This window comes from Anomalospiza imberbis, chromosome 9 (assembly GCF_031753505.1).
Source record: "Anomalospiza imberbis isolate Cuckoo-Finch-1a 21T00152 chromosome 9, ASM3175350v1, whole genome shotgun sequence".
NCBI lineage: Eukaryota > Metazoa > Chordata > Aves > Passeriformes > Viduidae > Anomalospiza > Anomalospiza imberbis.
Window position 1 is genome coordinate 29,258,246 of NC_089689.1, and position 17,732 is coordinate 29,275,977.

General features: G+C 44.6%; 1 long non-coding RNA gene across 1 annotated transcript in view; it reads right to left on the reverse strand.

The window, feature by feature from the left end:
- Positions 1–7,339: 7,339 nt before the first annotated feature.
- Positions 7,340–17,732, reverse strand: part of LOC137478993 (uncharacterized) — a 12,119-nt gene continuing 1,726 nt past the window's right edge. Inside the window, exons 2-3 of the long non-coding RNA XR_011001933.1 lie at positions 7,616–7,798; positions 7,340–7,364 (exon numbers count right to left, since the gene is read on the reverse strand). This is a non-coding gene — a long non-coding RNA (uncharacterized lncRNA). The remainder of the gene's footprint in view (positions 7,365–7,615; positions 7,799–17,732) is intronic.

Sequence of the window (17,732 nt, forward strand, 5' to 3'; positions counted from 1 at the left end):
GTGGCCCAGGTTCTGAGACTTCCACAAATCTCCCACTCCTCCCCTGCCTGAGAGCCCGAACAGGAGCTGCAGCCTCGGAGCTTTGTCCCCTCACACCCTTTTCTCTCCCTCCCTTCTGCCATTGCTTTTCTCCTTACAAGGAACCTTTCCCTCCCTTCTGCCATTGCTTTTCTCCTTACAAGGAACCTTTCCCTCCCTTCTGCCATTGCTTTTCTCCTTACAAGGAACCTTTCCCTCCCTTCTGCCATTGCTTTTCTCCTTACAAGGAACCTTTCCCTCCCTTCTGCCATTGCTTTTCTCCTTACAAGGAACCTTTCCCTCCCTTCTGCCATTGCTTTTCTCCTTACAAGGAACCTTTCCCTCCCTTCTGCCATTGCTTTTCTCCTTACAAGGAACCTTTCTCTCTGTGTTTACAATATCTGACATTAGCTTGGCACAAGCACAGGCCTCTCAATGGAGACTCTGCCTTCTCTTTGCAGCATGGATGTTTGCCTTGTTTTCCAAACCTTGGCTCTCCCTGGCAGTGGCCAAAGCCCATCACACCCCAGAGCTCTGCTGGGGGTGCTGGTTCTGCCCTGGGAGCTCAGGGGTGTAGGGTGAGGGATTTCTCTCCTCTATGGGGAAACCTCCCAGACACCACCTCCCTCTCCTCTTCAGCCTCTCCCAGCTCCAGCCAACCTTTAAAAACAACTTCCAGGTACTCAGGATAAGGCAGCAGCTGATTTCTGAGAAGCTTCCAGAAGCCCAGGGCACTGCTCTGACTCCATGGGACACAAGCCCTCAGGGGTGGCTCATGGGAAGGGTCAGACTGGAAGGCTGGGTTTGCCCCGTGTTTACTCCTGAATGGGAATTTCTAGAGTGGTCCTTTAGGAGAGGGAATTATTTGCTGATGGTGGTAGGGACAGCTGATCTCAGAGGGAAACAGAGGCTGGAGAATTGCAGCCCAGCTTCCAGAAGGTCTGGAAATGGGAATATACTCAAACCATCACTAAGTTTGTTTCATAGAATGCCAGAATCCCAGACTGGCCTGGGTTGGGAGGGACCTTAAAGCCCATCCAGTGGCCCCCCTGCCATGGGCAGGGACACCTTCCACTGTCCCAGGTTGCTCCAAGCCCCATCCAGGGGCTTTGTGATGCCTCTCTAAAGATTTCTTTTCCCTCTCACCAGTCCCCCACGCTTTAGCAGAGCTGGAAAACTGGGGCCAACCTGATTTGTCTGTTGTGCTTCTTTTTTTTTTGCTTTTTTGGCTTTTTCACCCCTCCAAACCCAGAAGCTTTGTCAGTGTGAAGCAGTTGAGCAGTCCAGTTGTGCCCAATGGAGGCAGGGCAGGGATCTCCTGTTCCCTGCTAATTCCAGTCAGAAAATGGACTTGCTCCAGAGACCTGATTTATTTCCAGCCTTATTGACAATCTCTTCAAGGGGATGATGGAGTGAACAGCAGCCATCAGTGAGTTATGAAGGGTCAATAATGCCACAAATGAACACAAACAGCAGGCTTGAAACCCAGCCCTCCCCACGCTCTGTTTCCACAGCCATTTCATCCAAGGTCATCGGGCTTTTCCAGGGAGGCCAGAGCGGCAGGAGCCTCCAAGAGGAGGCCAGGTTACTTCATGGCCCTTTCCCACCTTGGAGCTGATTATTATGGGGTGCATTCCCCCCGCCCTGCATGGGAGGCCATGCAGCACAGGCAGGAACAACATCCACAGCATTTCAGTTCCTTACATGATCCCTAATCCCAGAGCCTCTGGCAGAATATTCCAGCAGCACAGGGACAGCCTCCCACCAGCTTGGTTAGGCCATGCCAGCATCATATAAAAAGATTTTTAAATGCTGGTAACTTATTTGTATTGACAAAAAGGTGCAAAGAAGAAGTTGAGGGTGTCAGGATCCAGCCCTGGGCACTCATGGTTTGACCCTGAGGTTTGGTGTCTTCACGAGATGCTTCTGCTGCCTAATTGGATGAACTGAGCTCCATAAACAGTTCCCTTCCCTGTTTGTAAGCAGTCCACGGGCAGCTGTAATTGTCTGAATCCACAGTGTGAATAGTAAAAAGAGCTTTACTTAATGACTGCAGCAGCCCTGCTCGAGTGAGAGCTCTCTGGTATTTATTCACAGCAGAATTCACGAGGCTTTTGTTTGCCATGAACACTCCTGCAAATAAAAACTTGCTCACTCTAATGTTTATGAATAAATGTGCTCGTAAATGCCATCAAAGCAAATCAGCAGGGTTTTATTTATGCAAGAAGATGCACAAATAAATGTTTGCTGTTTTCACCCAGCTCTGGTGGGTGTTTAGGTGTGTGTTAAAGCCAAGGCTTTGTGAGCTCTGCTTAGCACTCACACGTTATTCCTGCTCTCCATCTCCTTTCTTACACTCTGATCCTGCCTGTGAATCCCTGTGCCCCAAGGGAAGGCTGTTAAAGTCAATGTTTTAGGGATTATCCACATCCAGCAGCTTGCTGGGTCAGCGGACAAGGTCATGGAAGGGACTGGGATCACTTTTGGATGCCCAGGACTGGGAGGACAGGAGGGGAAGGGGTTTGTGATCACAGCTTTGTGATGTTTGCATGGCACACAGCAGATACCCAAACCTGCTTTTTTTGGCATGTGCTGGCTCCTGGAGCAAGGTGGGGGTTCTGTCTTACACAGAAATGTGGGAGGTTATTGCCATCCTGTCTCAATCAGTGCCCTAATTAAATACAGGAGAGGATTTTCTTTCTAAAATGTAAATGTCAAGCCTTGTTAAGGAAAATTAAAATGCACTGAAATGAATGTGGTAGGAGCTGTGGAGGTGCTTAAGTAGAGTATCTGTATTTATTAGAAAGGGAACTAAAAAGGAAGTATTTTTGGAGCTCAATCCTTAAACTGGGCCATAAGGATTTTATGCAAATTTCCCTTCCAAATCTGCAGTTAGAGACTGGTTCCAGGGGTGAAGTCTATGTCCCAGCCTCTAAAAGCTATGAAGCAATATCATCTGAGACTCGCCTCTTTCCAGGATTTAGCTGTACATATCCCTCCTCTTACCAGGATCACTTGGGATTCTGCGCTGTCCACACTTCCTGCGAGTTGGACTTGAAAATTCATGTAATTCCTTCCATTCCCTGTTCCCTTGAGTCCAGCAGAGCACGACAGTACAGAATTTAAACCTTCATTCAGCAATGGGATCATCCCCATGTACAAAGAACTCTCTTTAAAGCATTTTTCTACTCCAGCCCACAGTGAGCCTGGACTGGGAGTGTCAGTCAGAACCTCAAACCCAAACCCTGGATGTGGAGTAGGACAATCAGAAAACGGAATTGTTTCAAAGGCTCATAGAGCAGAACTTCAGCTGATCTCAGAGAGGCTTCAGCTCTGGGCTGTGATCTCAGCCTGCCCACGGTCAAAACCTGAGGTGTGTTCACATCTGGAGCAGGTGAGATGTGTCTCTGTGTGGCAGTGAGGACACACAAAATACAGCATTTGTTAATTTGAACACAGCAAGCTCATGCCTCTGCAAATACATGAAGTTTTTTGGCCTTCCCCGTCCAACCACTGGTTTGTTGTTTTCATGCTAATACAAATTCTTGTATTAAAAGGAGCATGGCCTTGGGTTCCTCCATCTGTATGGGAAAAAGTTACTTGTCTGATGGTAAACAAAGAACAGAAGAATTGATTCACTGTCCTCACTCTTAAAAAGATGGTATGAAGCCATAGTGAAGCAATTTTAATTGTGGCTGTGTAACACTTGCCATCAGTAAGATCACTTGTGTTCTGTTTTTAGGGACCGGGGTGCTCCGGAGCACACGGGGCATTAGAAATGCAAAACATGACCGCATGTTCTCAGGGCTGGGGCAGGGCCACATGAAAGAGCACTTGTGCTGGGATGCTCAGCTCTGAGGGTATTCTCTGTTCAGCATGTATTTACAGAGATGTATGAATATTTGATTAATGAGTCATGGTCTCTGGAGAAATTTAATAACTGTACTGCCGTACAAAGGCAGCTCCTTCACTGTTAACACAGCTGCCAATAGTGTCACTGACACTGGAGCCCTTTCTGCATCTAATATGTGCTGGGGAGTAAATTCCTTCCCTACAAGGGAATCCATGGCACACATTATTCTCTTATCTGTTTTGAACTGTTGCAGGCTCAATTTACAGGCCCTGATTTGTAAAGATTTTTCCAATGGAAACAAGCAGTGACACGTGAGCCAGAAAGCAGCAGTTTCACCAGGCCCCGAGTTACTTGGAGGGTCAGTTCAAAAGGAGAGTTGCTTTAAAAATTCTGTTTATAAAATGCAAAAGGAACGATGTTTGAAAATGTTAATGGAGAGCAGAGTGCTCCAGCAAATTCTGACTGCCTCAAAAACTGTGTTCAGTGGGATTTCAGAGGTTGTTCAGGGGTGCACGGCTCACAACATGGGGCAGAGGTTTTCTCCCCCCATGACACCAGACCAGAAGTGTTCTTCATTTTTACTGAGCAGTTTCCCAGGGATAATTTGCTGCTAATTTTATAATTTTCCCATTTTTATTCCTAATACCTACGAAGAGATCCATTTTCACTTAGGAAGTTAGGTGTGGATTTTACTGGTGTTACTCCAGCTCAACTGCTTTAAATAATAGGGGGGGAAATGTCAAAAAAAGATAAATTTAGTGCAGAGGCTTTCACTAGGAGCTTTAACTGCAGGTTAGAATTATACATGCTATGCAGAATTTCCTGCAACACTTCTCCTTTGGGCCACAATGCATTACAGCAGACGTATAATGAAGCTGCTATAAAATCCGTGGTAATTAAGGGGGATTTGACAGTAATTGCAACAGTGAATCAACTTAATTATTACCTGCTTCAAAGAGAGCTAACCTGATGTTATAATCTAACCTTTCCTACTTCTAAAATGAGAGATTAACCAAGTATATGTAGCATTTAAGAATTAAATCTGTTGAGATAGAATGATATTAATATACCTTTCCTATACATTTTCTCTACATGTGGGTACAAAGCAGCCCAAGGAGCAGCATCAGAAGCTGACAGGCTGCAGACAGGCTGAGTGTGTGCATTCATAAAATAAACAGAGGTGAGCCAGCTCCTCTGCTGTCTGCTGAAAGCACAGGGACTGCAGCCAGAGCAGTGCTGGAAAATGCTACAGCACACACCAGCCCAGCTCCCTGAACAGCCTCGTGCAGGAGTGCATTGTCTTTCCATGCTGAATCTTAAGCAAATTATCCTGAAATAACCCAATTTAACATTGGTCTCGTCAATTCTGGCTTGATCAGTGCAGCTGTTTCAGCCCATCAGTCCAAGCATCATTTCTGCTTTGTTTTCAGAGCTTTTGAGATGTGTTACCTGAGAGCAGGGGGTGGCTGGGGCTGATCCAAACCCTTCTCCAAACTCTTCCCAGTGCTGTGCCTGGCTGGTGCCTGCAGCTCCATGTCTGCAGCAGTTCTAGGAGGGGAGAGGCGCAATAAGAAAGCTTTAAAAATACCAGAGAAGTGAGAATTAGCAGCATCAGCATCACCAAAACTTGCCACAACTTTCACAAGAAGGTCATCTGGAAAACAAAATTCACTTCAGCTCTGCTCTGAGGAGGGGTTTGATCATCCAAGTGAGGCACTGACTCGTGCAAGACCTTAGGATAAACCTGCCAGTGTTTACTTCTTCTTTTGATGTGAAACAATAAATTAGAAAGACTTCTTTGGTTTTCAGATGTCCTGGCTCATAACATGCTGCAGTTAATACCCACTTTTTCTTACCCTAGGCCCCAGTTTTCAGGCAGTTATCAAGCTGACCTGGACACACAGGTTAAAGGTGTCACCTGCCATGGGTGTGGGATGTGAAACTGCACTAAGCCCAAGCCATCTCATCTTTAGGACATACTTTTATAAGATTACAGCACTTTAATCTGCCTTAAATAAAACCTGGAAGTCCACCAGGCTTTGAATAGTGTTGTACACTAAAAATGGTACAAAAAGCTTGGCAGTAATTTAAAAAATCTCATTGTATTGCTGACCATGTGACTGTAATTTGAGACTAAATATCCAACTTGCAGGGGAAATCAGGCTGGAGTTTCTCTTTATGAACAAGCAGTGTAATCTCTCCATCATGAATCACATCTGCAGGCTGTGGAAGATTCAAGGTGCCTGGGAATTCATCCCACTCTGTGCCCAAAGTGCACCACACCTGTGTTTCCTACCAAGGCTTTTATTTATGATGCCCCTTCCTGCAGGCAGAGATCCTTTACATCTCTTAGTGAAGACACTTCAGGCTCCCAGAACCCAGGGAAAAATCCCCTGGGAATGAACACAGCATGCTCCAGCCCCTTGCTAGGTGGCTGGGAGAAAAGCATGATCCCTCCTATAATTCCACTTTGGGGAAAGGCTGGGATTCCTGAGAGCTCTCCACAAGCAGCTCCTCCCTGGAGCTCTGCAGCTCTCCCAACACTCATTCCATCCCAGGGAATGGCTTGGCATGGGTCCTGCTGTGCTCTGCCACATTTGGAATGTGCCTGGAGAGGGACAGGCTGCAGTGAGGGGCTCATCCCTGCTCCTGGGCTGCTGGAGCACAGCTTATGGGCTTCCAGGTGCCTGTTCCTGGAGGCAGCAGTGACTCTGCTCCTTGGAAGGGGAGGAAATGGCAGGCTTTAAATAACAAATTTTCACTGATGCCTTTTGCTATTTTTACAACGCATTTTAGAATAAATGAGAGATTAGCACAGAAAAAAGTACTTAATGTGCATGCTCAGTAACTATTTTTTCATAATGTTTTAATGGATTCAGGGTTGAGCTCCACTAAAATCTGGATTTATTAGAAACGCTCCATGCATTTCAGTAGAGTTTTTCTCATGAATCTAGATATTTTATATTATTTCAATACAGCTGACCCTCTGTTTCATTAGAAATGCTCCAATATAACCCATGGAGCATTTCTAATGATTCTGGTTTTACAGCAAATCCAAGGGTCAGCTGTACTGAAAACAATAGTGCTAACCTCTTGGTTTATTAGAAAAATGCTTTCTGTCTCAATGGAGCATTTCTAATAAATCAGATAAATAGGGATCTCCCACCAAAAATGCTCTACTGGTGAAACAGACAAATGGGTTTGTTGTTATTGAGATTTTTTTTAAAAAACAAAGATTGTTTAATAGACTTTTTTGTTGCTCACTGTGTTGCGATCCCCTTCTATCCTGAGTGTGAGACTTCACCGTGAAAAGTTAAGTAAATATTCCTCAGAATTCCCTCAGAAACAAGCACTGCCTCAAACTGTCAAGCATTTTTCACCTCAGCCATGAAGAGTTTACAGCAAGGCCAACTTCCAGGATGGACCTGGCAGTGCCAGGTTGGGATTCAGGGGTTTGGTGCCGTGCCAAGGGTGTGATGGGTCCTTTCTCACTCTGCTACAGAGAGAGGGCGAGTGTTGAACAGCTCAGCACGGGGACCATCACTGACCCACAGGACATTTAACTGCAGCAGGGGACAGATGTTTTTAGGCCTTTAAGCTCCCTGTCTTTCCAAAACTGCTCTAATTCCACGTGCCAGGTCAGGCACAAGCCCCAGTTTGTGGGATGCAGCTGTGGAGTCCCCTCCCCATCCCTGGGACCATGCCCTGCTGTGTGTGCTGTACACAGCTGGGGGTTTGAGGTACCTGTGCAGGTGGGGTGGTGGCTTTGGCAGGAGCTGCAGTGACAGCCTGGATGGGAAGCCTTCTCCAGCAGGGTTCCTTCTCAGCAAGAGAAGATCCTGCACCGTGGAGCCATCAGGAACAGGAGTCCTGGGCATGCTCTGATGAACTCATGCTGATCCAGTCCAGGAAGAGTAAATGCCAATGCTGTGAAATGCAAAAAAAAAAAAAAAAAAAAAAAAAAGAAAGCCTTGGTAAGCTGAGACAAAGCTTTCTGTTGAAGAGGAAAGGCCAATGAGATAATTTCAGTGACTCAAGATTTGGTTGGAACGTTCTGTATTTATGGAGTGTATTTTGTGCTGTCCATGGTTCAAATGCCCCCCAGCTCCTGCAAGTGCATTCCCTGTTCTCTCTGTGTGAATTGCAAACCCTCGGCTGCAGGCCAGTGAGTCTCAGCTGGAACAGGATTCCCATCCTCTTCTCCACACTCCCAACAACTTCAGGGAATCTGCTGACCATTTTCTGTGAAAACCTGGAAATAAAACATGCTGCAGTGGTGACAAATCCACAAACCCAGAGACTCCACTTTAAAAATGATTGGTGTGTCTGAGTGGTCTCTTATTTATTTCTTACTGAGTTGGATGATTTTGCCCGGCGCTGAAAACAGAGAAGTACACAAAGGAGTCAAGCAAAAGGATTTTTACCTGTGGGGTGCTGCTTGTCTGCCCCGTGCCTGGAGTACGGGACTGTGGGGCCGTGGGGAGATGCTGAATCCGCCTGCTCAGGCCACTGAGAGCCCTTGCTGAGGAGCAGGAATGTGTGAGCCCCACTGATTCTCCCAGAATCAGGCCAGATTTCTGATTTCTGATTCCCCCAGAGTCAGCTTTCTCCTTGCACAAGTTCATCCTGCAGGACCCACATCCTCTATCTGCTAGACAAGTCCTTCAGCCCAAAGCTGCAGGTCAGGGCAGGGGCTGCTTGCCCGGGGGATTTCAGCAGCCCCAGCAGTGGGGTGCGAAGGCTGTTCCTGCCCCAGAGGCCCCGGCAGCAGCAGCAGCACCAGGCAAACCCCCCTGGCTCTCAGAGGAGCCTCAGCAGTTCATCATGTCAAGCCTGGCTGCTGAGTGCTGTGTCTGGGGCCTCTGGCTGTCAGAGGCAGGATTTCATCTCAGCCTCCCTAAGGCCATATAGAAAGCCTAAAATGTTCATTTATGTTTCTTATTGTCTGGCCAAATCTGTGTGTGCTTTAAAAATATCGGCAAGTTTAAAGGCTGATGCCTGATTATCACGGGTTGGAAATGTACTCGGTATTTTAAAAGAATTTAAATACATTTACTGTTACAAGCAGCAGTGCTTTTGTCAACTCTTCCTTCTCCTACATAAAGTATTTGTGTATGAAATATTTCCTTCCGTGCTGTTAGCTGCCGAGATCAATCTCTCCCATTGTATATTTGCAAAACAGCTGCATTAAGGATAAGTGTCACTGTAGTGGTCTCATTCAGAGATATCTGTAAACACTTTCTGTGTAGTGCCGGGTATTTATGGATGTGGGAATTTGTACCTTGGCTGATCAGAATTTCCGTGTTTGTGCACAGAGCAGTATTCCTGGAATAATCATGTGTTTATACCATGTGTAGATTTATGTGCTTTATACATTCAATGTACCTGTGTAGCCATAATTTGATCTGCTGTTCAGAATTTATTTCGGTTTTCCACATGAGCGCTTTCAAACAATGCTAATTGTTTCAGAACCAAAATCATCGAAGATAACTCTTTTAGGAATTGTCATGTTGTCTATAAATATTTAGCGACTGAATTGTATTTGCCAGTGTATCCCTGGATTACAGATGAAAAGGGAGCATCTGCCGAAATTAAAAGTGGCCACATTTTCACTTGTAGCTTAATTAAATGCCAAAATTTATCTACATTAACAACAAACTGGTGAAATTTATTGATCAATTCACATGATATAAGTTGACAAATGGCCCGAGCAATTTCCATAATTTTCTACACGTGTTCAAATGTGTAATGGAGAAGGAATCCTCCATTAGCGGTGCTGGGAAATGAAAGGGGGCTGGTGATGGAGCGGTGCCCCGGGGCAGCGAGCGAGAGCTCCGTGCCCTGTCCAGCCGAGCTGTGTACAGATGGGCCTTTGACAGTCCTCCAGCTGTTCTCCTAATTGTCCATTAAGTGTTCTATTGATTCTCTGATTCAAAGTACATGTCTTTCAGGCCGAGCTTTCGTGTGAAGTGGCAGACACATTCCTGCCGGAATGACAGAGCTGCTTGAAACCTAAAAATGTGGGCTGCCACTTTCAATCGAGGAGCCCGCTTTCAAAGGAGAAGCCTCGCTTAAAGGAGCTTTGTGAGAGCGCCTCGGATTCGAGTTTCTAAACTTTTAGCGTCAATCAATTAAAGCAGCGGCAGCACGGAAAGTTGGAATTCCTCGTTAAGCCCCCGGATGCTAAAGAGCTGCCTGAGGATGCCGGGTGGCCACAATAAGGATTAGATCTTGTTTAGCTGGATGCAGATTCTGCTCTCAGACCCCTCTGACACGTGTAATGATATTCTCATTTGACTTGCAAGTTCACTTTTAGCATTTTTTTAAAGCAAGATCATCTGCAATTCCAGCTCGTGCCAGTCAGGAGGCTGTTTAAAATCATCTTCCCGTAATCTGAAGAGTGAAAGATAAGATGCGTATCTGTTGCAAGGACCATAAATCTTCAAAGAAACAAATAGCCATAGATAAAACTGTAAAAGTTATTTAGTTTTCTTCCGAAAGAGGTTTATTAATCTAAAATTTCCAGTCCATTGTGTCACGATTTGGTTATGGCACTGTATCTCATTTCGTGCAATCCTGTATCAAGCAAAGAGCTGAGAGCCTCATAGCTGAAACTTGATCAGTTGTATTCAGATGTATCATCAGAGCCAGGGAAAAAAAGGAAATAGAATAAAATAGCCACCTGAACAGAGAGCTGGGCTGGGAGAATTTTTGTTGTCCGTATTTCCTCTTATTTTACTGCGATGTTTATGAAGTGGGTTTAATACTAAATTGAAACTGAGTTTTAAATTCCTGTTTGTCATTTTTAAAGCGTAATTCCTGGTAGGCAGGACACAAACAAAGTGTTTATGGACTCAGTGTTTGGAGACCATCCTCGATGATTGTGCACAAAATGAGCTTTCCCCATATGCCACCAGCACTATTTGCCTTCATAGTTTGCTTTTTAAAAATCCCCATCATTTAAAAGCGACGTGAAACTGTTTTTGATAGAGCTTAAAATAAGGAGAATGATTTCTCATCAAGAAGATTTTCATCCTCTATCGGTAATGAAAAACCACTCTGCTGTGAATGTTTAATAGCTGCTTATTCTTTGACCACCCCTCCTTGCCCACATTGGTGTTTGCACCCAGCTCCCCCTGGTTTGTGTCTGAAAACCTTCACCAGCCCCTCTTGGTGGGGATTCCGATTCACCAGCGTGGGGCTAAGAGAGGACTTGGACCCATCAATCAAATTAGTTACAGCCTTTTCATTTAAACAGGATTGCTGATTTGAGCAGAATAAGTTTGTTTTGTTTTTGGTTTTTTTTTAACCTGAACCTATTTGTGTTTGGGAATCAAATTTACAAACAAAGGCAATGTTTAAGCTAAGAAGTGAAAACTCAGATGGGGATTCCAAGAACATGAACGAAATTTTCTCTCATACATCAAAGGCAAACAAAGGAAAGAAAGGGAGATAAGAAAGGAAATAAAAGGAAAAAAAATAAAAAGAAATGGTATGTAAGAGGAGGCATTTGACATTTTATAGCCAGAGTTTCTTTCTCTATTCCATAAAAAAGAATATGTGTCAAATTAAAGAAATAGTGGAGGAAGCTGTAGAAAATGGTACCAGGCACTTCTCATTTTAGGAGTGTAAGTTTGGGGTTTGAGGATGGGACAAATCCACCAAGGGGACAGCAACCATCCTTTTGTTTTCACCATCCAGAGAGGAAAATGAAGAGTCTCTGTGATATAATAAAGCAGATACTGATACCTGCAAAACATTCTGTAAACCTCCTTCATCCCAGTGCTTTCAATTACACCATCAGCCAGTTTTTTAAAAAGATTTTTAGAAGCTTTCAACTGTAGACTTTTGTCTTGTTGAATGAACTTCAGCTACACTAAATTTTAAGTAAATTTGTGATGACTGAGCAATATACATTGGCTGAGCTAGAATCCAATAACCCACAGGACAAATTAATTTTCAACAAAAAGGGCAGAAACCTCAAGTGCCATGAGTATATGGAATCTCAGTCTATCTCTCTGGAGCCATTTTTGCAAATCACTACAGCTATTCATAATCTAAATCAGTCTCCTTTAGCAGCAGAAAGATCTTTTTTCATGACAAAACAGAAGATGACATTCATTAGTGCCTAACTTGCATAAGCTACCTTAAATTTATTGGTGCTCTTATACTTATCTGGGTAAGAATTCCTTTGTCTACAGCTATAGGAAAATTCCGGACGTACTACTTAAAAATATAAATTGTCACTTTTATCAGAACTTTTGGCAGTTTACTTTATTTTAGAAGTAAAACTGGTGGTTAAGGTTTTAAGACTTCCAATGGGCGTTGTTTCAATCATGGTTAATATGCACCCAGGATAGCAATGCTCAGGGAAGGGAGCACTGGTACAGAAATCTGGAGAGCTGGGGCTACCTGGAGCACCAGGTGCTAACTTTTCCCTGGGTTTGAGCACACTTATGGTACTGCAAAAGAATCCTGTGACCTCCGTGTGGATTCCGGGGGGAAGAGCCAAACCCTCAGCTGGGGGAGTGGAGTTTTCTGGGCAGTGTCTCCTTCTTCTCCTGTGATAGATCATTTCCTACATGGAAGATCACAGAATTCCAGGCTGGTTTGGGTTGAGATCTTCCCCTATCCCAGGTTCCTCCAAACCCTGTCCAGCCTGGCCTTGAAGTTCTACCAGGCCAAAGCAACCCACCTGCAAATATCCCACATCCCGCAGGAACTGCAGAGCCTGGTTATGGTAAAAATGCACATTCGAGCCAGTATGTAGGAAATAAAATATAAATGGATTTGCTTTAATGTGATGCAAGTGAATACTGGTCTTCATCCACCTGTTTTATAAACTCCATTTCCTGTCTCGGGTACAGACTGTTAATTCTTAAATGCCTTTAGCTTGATGTCTCCTACTTGGGATACAACTGCAGGAAGCATTGTGACCTAAAGATTGACATACATGTCATTTGTGCAACTGTGCTTTATTTCTTTGTGCAGGAAAAAAAAGTGGAACAAGCATCTGTGGCAGCTTTTGTTACAGCCTGGATAGAGCTAAATGATCACAGAGTCGCTCTTGCCTCAAAACACACGAGCATGGTTTCAATTATAATTTCTTTTATAGGGTGAGAGTGGACAGGGCTGTTGGAATGACAAATGAGAGAGATAAAATAATGAGGATGGCGCTGGCTCTGCCTGCTCTCTGTTTCTGGGTGGGATGGCTTCTTGTGGTGGGTGCCACACTGCTAACAGAAGGGGGGAATCTGCAGCAGGAATTTAGGCTCAGGGAGGTGAAGAGGTGATGAATTCAGAGCAGGTATTTAGGCTCAAGGAGGTGAAGAGGTGATCTCTGCTACAACTGCTGTTATAAAGCTTTAAAGAGTACACGTTGATCTGCTGAGTTTTTCAAAATGTTTTCTAGATTCTGTTTTTCCTTCCCAATTTCCACCCTGCAAAGTAACCAGTGAGCTGCTCCCAGCCCGAGGCAACAGAAGAAACAGCTCCCACAGTGCTGCAGAAGCTGCTCTGGTTCTTATTTCTAGCAAGGAGTTTTGGTCCTAGCAAAGGGACAGGTAAATGAGGCTGATGCTTAGCTACAGAAAACACATCAGAATTATCATTATCTGCATGTATTCAGATGCTTAGGAAACCAGGCTGAAAGAATAAAATAAAATGACCTACCAAAGCCTTCTCTCCCAAGAATACAATATCTCCTGCATTCATTCCTCAAGCACAGCTCTTGTCACAGCTGGAGTGAGAGCGATCCAACCCAGGGCTGGAAAATGCAACTGAGCCCTTGTGATGTAGCTGGGAAAAGTCTTTTGAATGGCTTTGCACATTTTTCCCTCCAAATCTGAGTAAAAGTTCAGGTGAGCTCCTGTTTTGGGGCATCTTTCTTTGGAGGAAAGGCAGCTGTGTAATTCTTGTTTTATGGCTGCGTGCTGCTCCCTCCTGTGCCTGCCTGGATGACCTTGGCCAGTCATTTCCTCGCCATAAAGTGGCAATTGGGCTGTTTACTCCCTTCCCACAGGTGCTCGGCAGCTTAATTAATACCTGCTTTGAGATCCTCAGAAGGTGCTAAAGTGTTGCTATATACCAAAAACATTCTTTGTAGCTCTAAACCTAGAAGAGGAAAGGGAGCTTAAGGATCTGCGGGTTTGGAAGGTGCTGTAGGAAGCAGGGAATGATGTCCTGCCCCGTGTCCTGAGGGCACAGTGTCCCTTCCCTACAACTCATCTCTGCAGGGTTCTCCCAGCCAAGCTCCAACCTCCACCAATGTCTGTCCTGCACGCTGGTTTTGTCAGGAAACTGGGGAGCAACCCTTGGAACATCACTTTATGGGCAGCAACACGACTTGCCTCAGGAGAGCTGGACATGGAACAGAAATCCTGGTGCTCCCGTGCACCTGGAATGAGGAATCTGCAGCTTTTTCTCCACCCATTGATTGATGAATCATGGCTGGATGGGCACCGCTGGTGCCTCAGCACAGCCTGGCCACGCTCGGTGATTCCCTCGCTGAAGGATGGGGGGGACACTCATGGGCAGCCAAGAGAAGCTGCCAAGCAGCCCCTGACATCCAGGAGAGATTGCAGAGCACAGGAATTGTGAGAAGAACAAAATCAAGTTCTCAGCCTCCAGGCATTGCAGTGGATCTCAAACCAGCCTTCAAAGGAAATTATTGCAGTGGGGTGAGAGCAGATCAAATCAGGCTGTAAATGTTTGCTTATTATTGTCAGGCTTTAAACTGCAACCTCTGCAATCTGTGCCTCCTTTGGAAGCTGATGGAGAGCAGAACAAAATGGCTCAATTCCAAAGTTCCCATAGCTGGGTGTCCTTAAAAGGGAGCCAAACTTAATTTCAGCCCTGCCTGGTTCTGAAGAAACCTCTGCTGTAATTTGGCAACTTCTCAGGGTGCTCCAGAGGGGGGAGCATGAAACAAGGAGGGAATTCCTCCCTCCAGGCAGGTTCTGGGTCAGCAGCTCAAGCTGAGGGTACTGAAATGAAGCTGAGCTTTGTTTGACCCTGTGCTGGCGTGAACCAGCCATTTCCAGCTGCTGCCATATCCCAGCCAAAGTGGCAGCAGTTGAGGTGCAGGTGGGATGAGAAGATCCACACAAAAATTCAGCAATTCTGGGGAATGGTGAGGTTCTTGGAACGTGATATCAGTGATTCACATTGATCACTTATGAGTTTATAAAAGTCATATACTTAAAAAAAAGGGAAAAAAAGCTCTAAGACTGCAGAGGACACTCTGCAAAGTGTGGAGGCCACTGGGAATGTCGAGCACAGAGCCAGAGGGATGGCTCAGGATCATTGTCCCTTTCCTGAGGGGACAGGAAGGAGCTGCCACTACCAGTCCTGCGAGCACTCAGCACTGTAGCCTCGAGCAGCCAAGATGCCCAGAAAAATTCCTGGTAGGAAAACTCAAGGCTGAGCAGCTGAGAGAGCAGCAATAAAGGAGCATGGAATTGTTGGAGAGCACCTGCTGCATGGATGGCCAAAACTCCTGGATTTTAGCCATCACATGTGCCTGCCACCCCATTGTTAGAGCCTTCAGACACCCCACACTGCCCACCCACTCTCTTCTTCCACAAGGTTTGGGGAAGCGACTCAAACATTAGTTAAAAATTTAATAAAAGCATTAATAAAAAAATTAAAAATTCATCATAGCATTAATAAAAGAAAGTTGTATCATCTCCAACATTTATGTGAACCTACAACAGAGCTCAAGCGTTTCCCAAACATGAAATCCTCGAAATACTGCAGGAAAAGCAGGCTTTGCCTCAGGGGGGTGTCTGGTAAGCACACACAGTTCTTGGAGTGCTCTTGGGTTCTATCCTCTCTGTTTTGGGCCTTTCCCTACCAAGGGTTTCTCTCTTTCTCTCTGCTCCAGATGCTCAATTTCTCTCCCAGTTTTTCCTAAGATTTTTTAAAGCCTTTGGAATCAAGGGGCTGAGAATGAGGAATTAATTCAGAGCAAACAAACCAGCACACACCCCCAAACTCAAGTCCTGAAAATTCAGTGCCTAGGATCCTCCATGCTGCATCTCACCACAATCACCCACGAGAAACTGTTCTGGCCTTGGCTGAATGCTGCCATCTTAAAATAAAAATAAACCACATATAATATCAAATTTCCACTGGCTCATTTTCCTAAGTAGCATGGAGAGGAAAATACAAAGCCTGGAGTAAACATTAAAAAAAATTAAATATCAGAGTGCACTCAGATACCCACAGAGAGGAAGAACTTATCAAGAATTAGAGAGGAAAATACAAAGCCTGGAGTAAACATTTAAAAAAATTAAATATCACAGTGCACTCAGATACACACAGAGAGGAAGAACTTATCAAGAATTAGTCTATGTGACCCCAATCCCTGTTGTCTTTGCCTTTCTTTGTTTTTTTTTTTTTCACGCTGACCTTGCCACAAGACATGAAACAAACCCCTACAGAGAGGTGAGCTTTTGCAAAAGGGGGAATAATTTGGGAATAATTTGAATAACCCCCGAGCCTCGTGCCCATGGTGAGCGTGCACTTCACAAGTGGCGAATGAGAGCTCTGATTAAACATGATACAAAAAGAGCTTGCAAGTAGCACTGTTTACTAACATTTCAATTTCTATGCCTCATTTATTAGACTTAGAATAAAAAGGTTAGAGGGGTGTTTGGGATTGTCTTTAACCTTGATGATATTTCCACTGAAGCAGCATAATGGCTCTTAATTGCTTAAGTGAAGAGAACATGTTGACATGTCCTTCTTTGTGCTTACAGCCCTGCGCCTGAGCCATTATGCTAATTCAAGCATTATATACACCGAGGTATTTACGGGACTGACACAAGTGATGGTGCAGGTAAAGGGCTGTGAAATGGTCTGTAAACAGAGAGAATTGATTCGGGGCCCAGAGCAGCGCTGTTGAAGGCACGGCGGATGAGCCGCCAGCCCCACGGTTTCTCGGCAGGCTGTCACAGCGGCATCCGAGAGCCCAGGGGTGGCTCTCCTACCCTGGAAACCAACCGCACGAACCCCCGCTAACCTGCGAGCCCGATGGACGCGACTGTAGCTTTGTTTTTTTTTTTTTTTTCCCCTTCCTTTTTGTCCTTTTTGAGCACAGACTCCTCAGCTGTTTGTTAAAATATTTAGGTGCTTAAAAAAAAAAATAAAAGAAAGAAAGAAAAGGACAGAAGGGTATCAGCAGTGTGACTTGTTCCTGCGTTTTTCCTGCTCTCCCTTTGAAGGGATCACAAAGAATATGGACATTGTGTGAATCTCTGTTCAGAAATAAATAATCTCATTAGGGGTTTTATTTGCTTATCCAGCATGGGAACTGTGTGGATTATTAAGATTTTCCGCTTTGGATCTAAGGCTAAGGGTGATATTTTACATTATATTGAAATAATTTATTGTCTTGCTTGGTTTTTTACTAATAACCCACAGTTTTTGGCACTGAACAGAATTTTAAATGTCCAATTTCCTTTAAACCCTGCATCTAATTTATTGTTTGCATTGCACTAATTTTAGGCAGCTAAATGAGACTGAGCAGCTCTGCCTTTATTTCTGCTTATTTTTATTTTTGGCTCTAGAGTACTCGGGCTGACACTTTTCTCTTTAGTTTTAAAATGATGCAGAGCAATGTCTTACTCTCTGTATCTTTTTTATACACTTGGAGCAGACATCTCACTGATTTTCATTTTTTTAAATGCCATGAGAATGGCATCATTCATCCTAGACTTCATATATGAAATGTAAACCTCAGAGGGAAGTCTTATATTCACAGTAGTGTGTAAAGCATTATCATACTTTGGTGATTATTTAAAGGGCAAAATAAATTAAATAACTGCAAAATAACAGCTTGCATAACAACTCCTTTTAC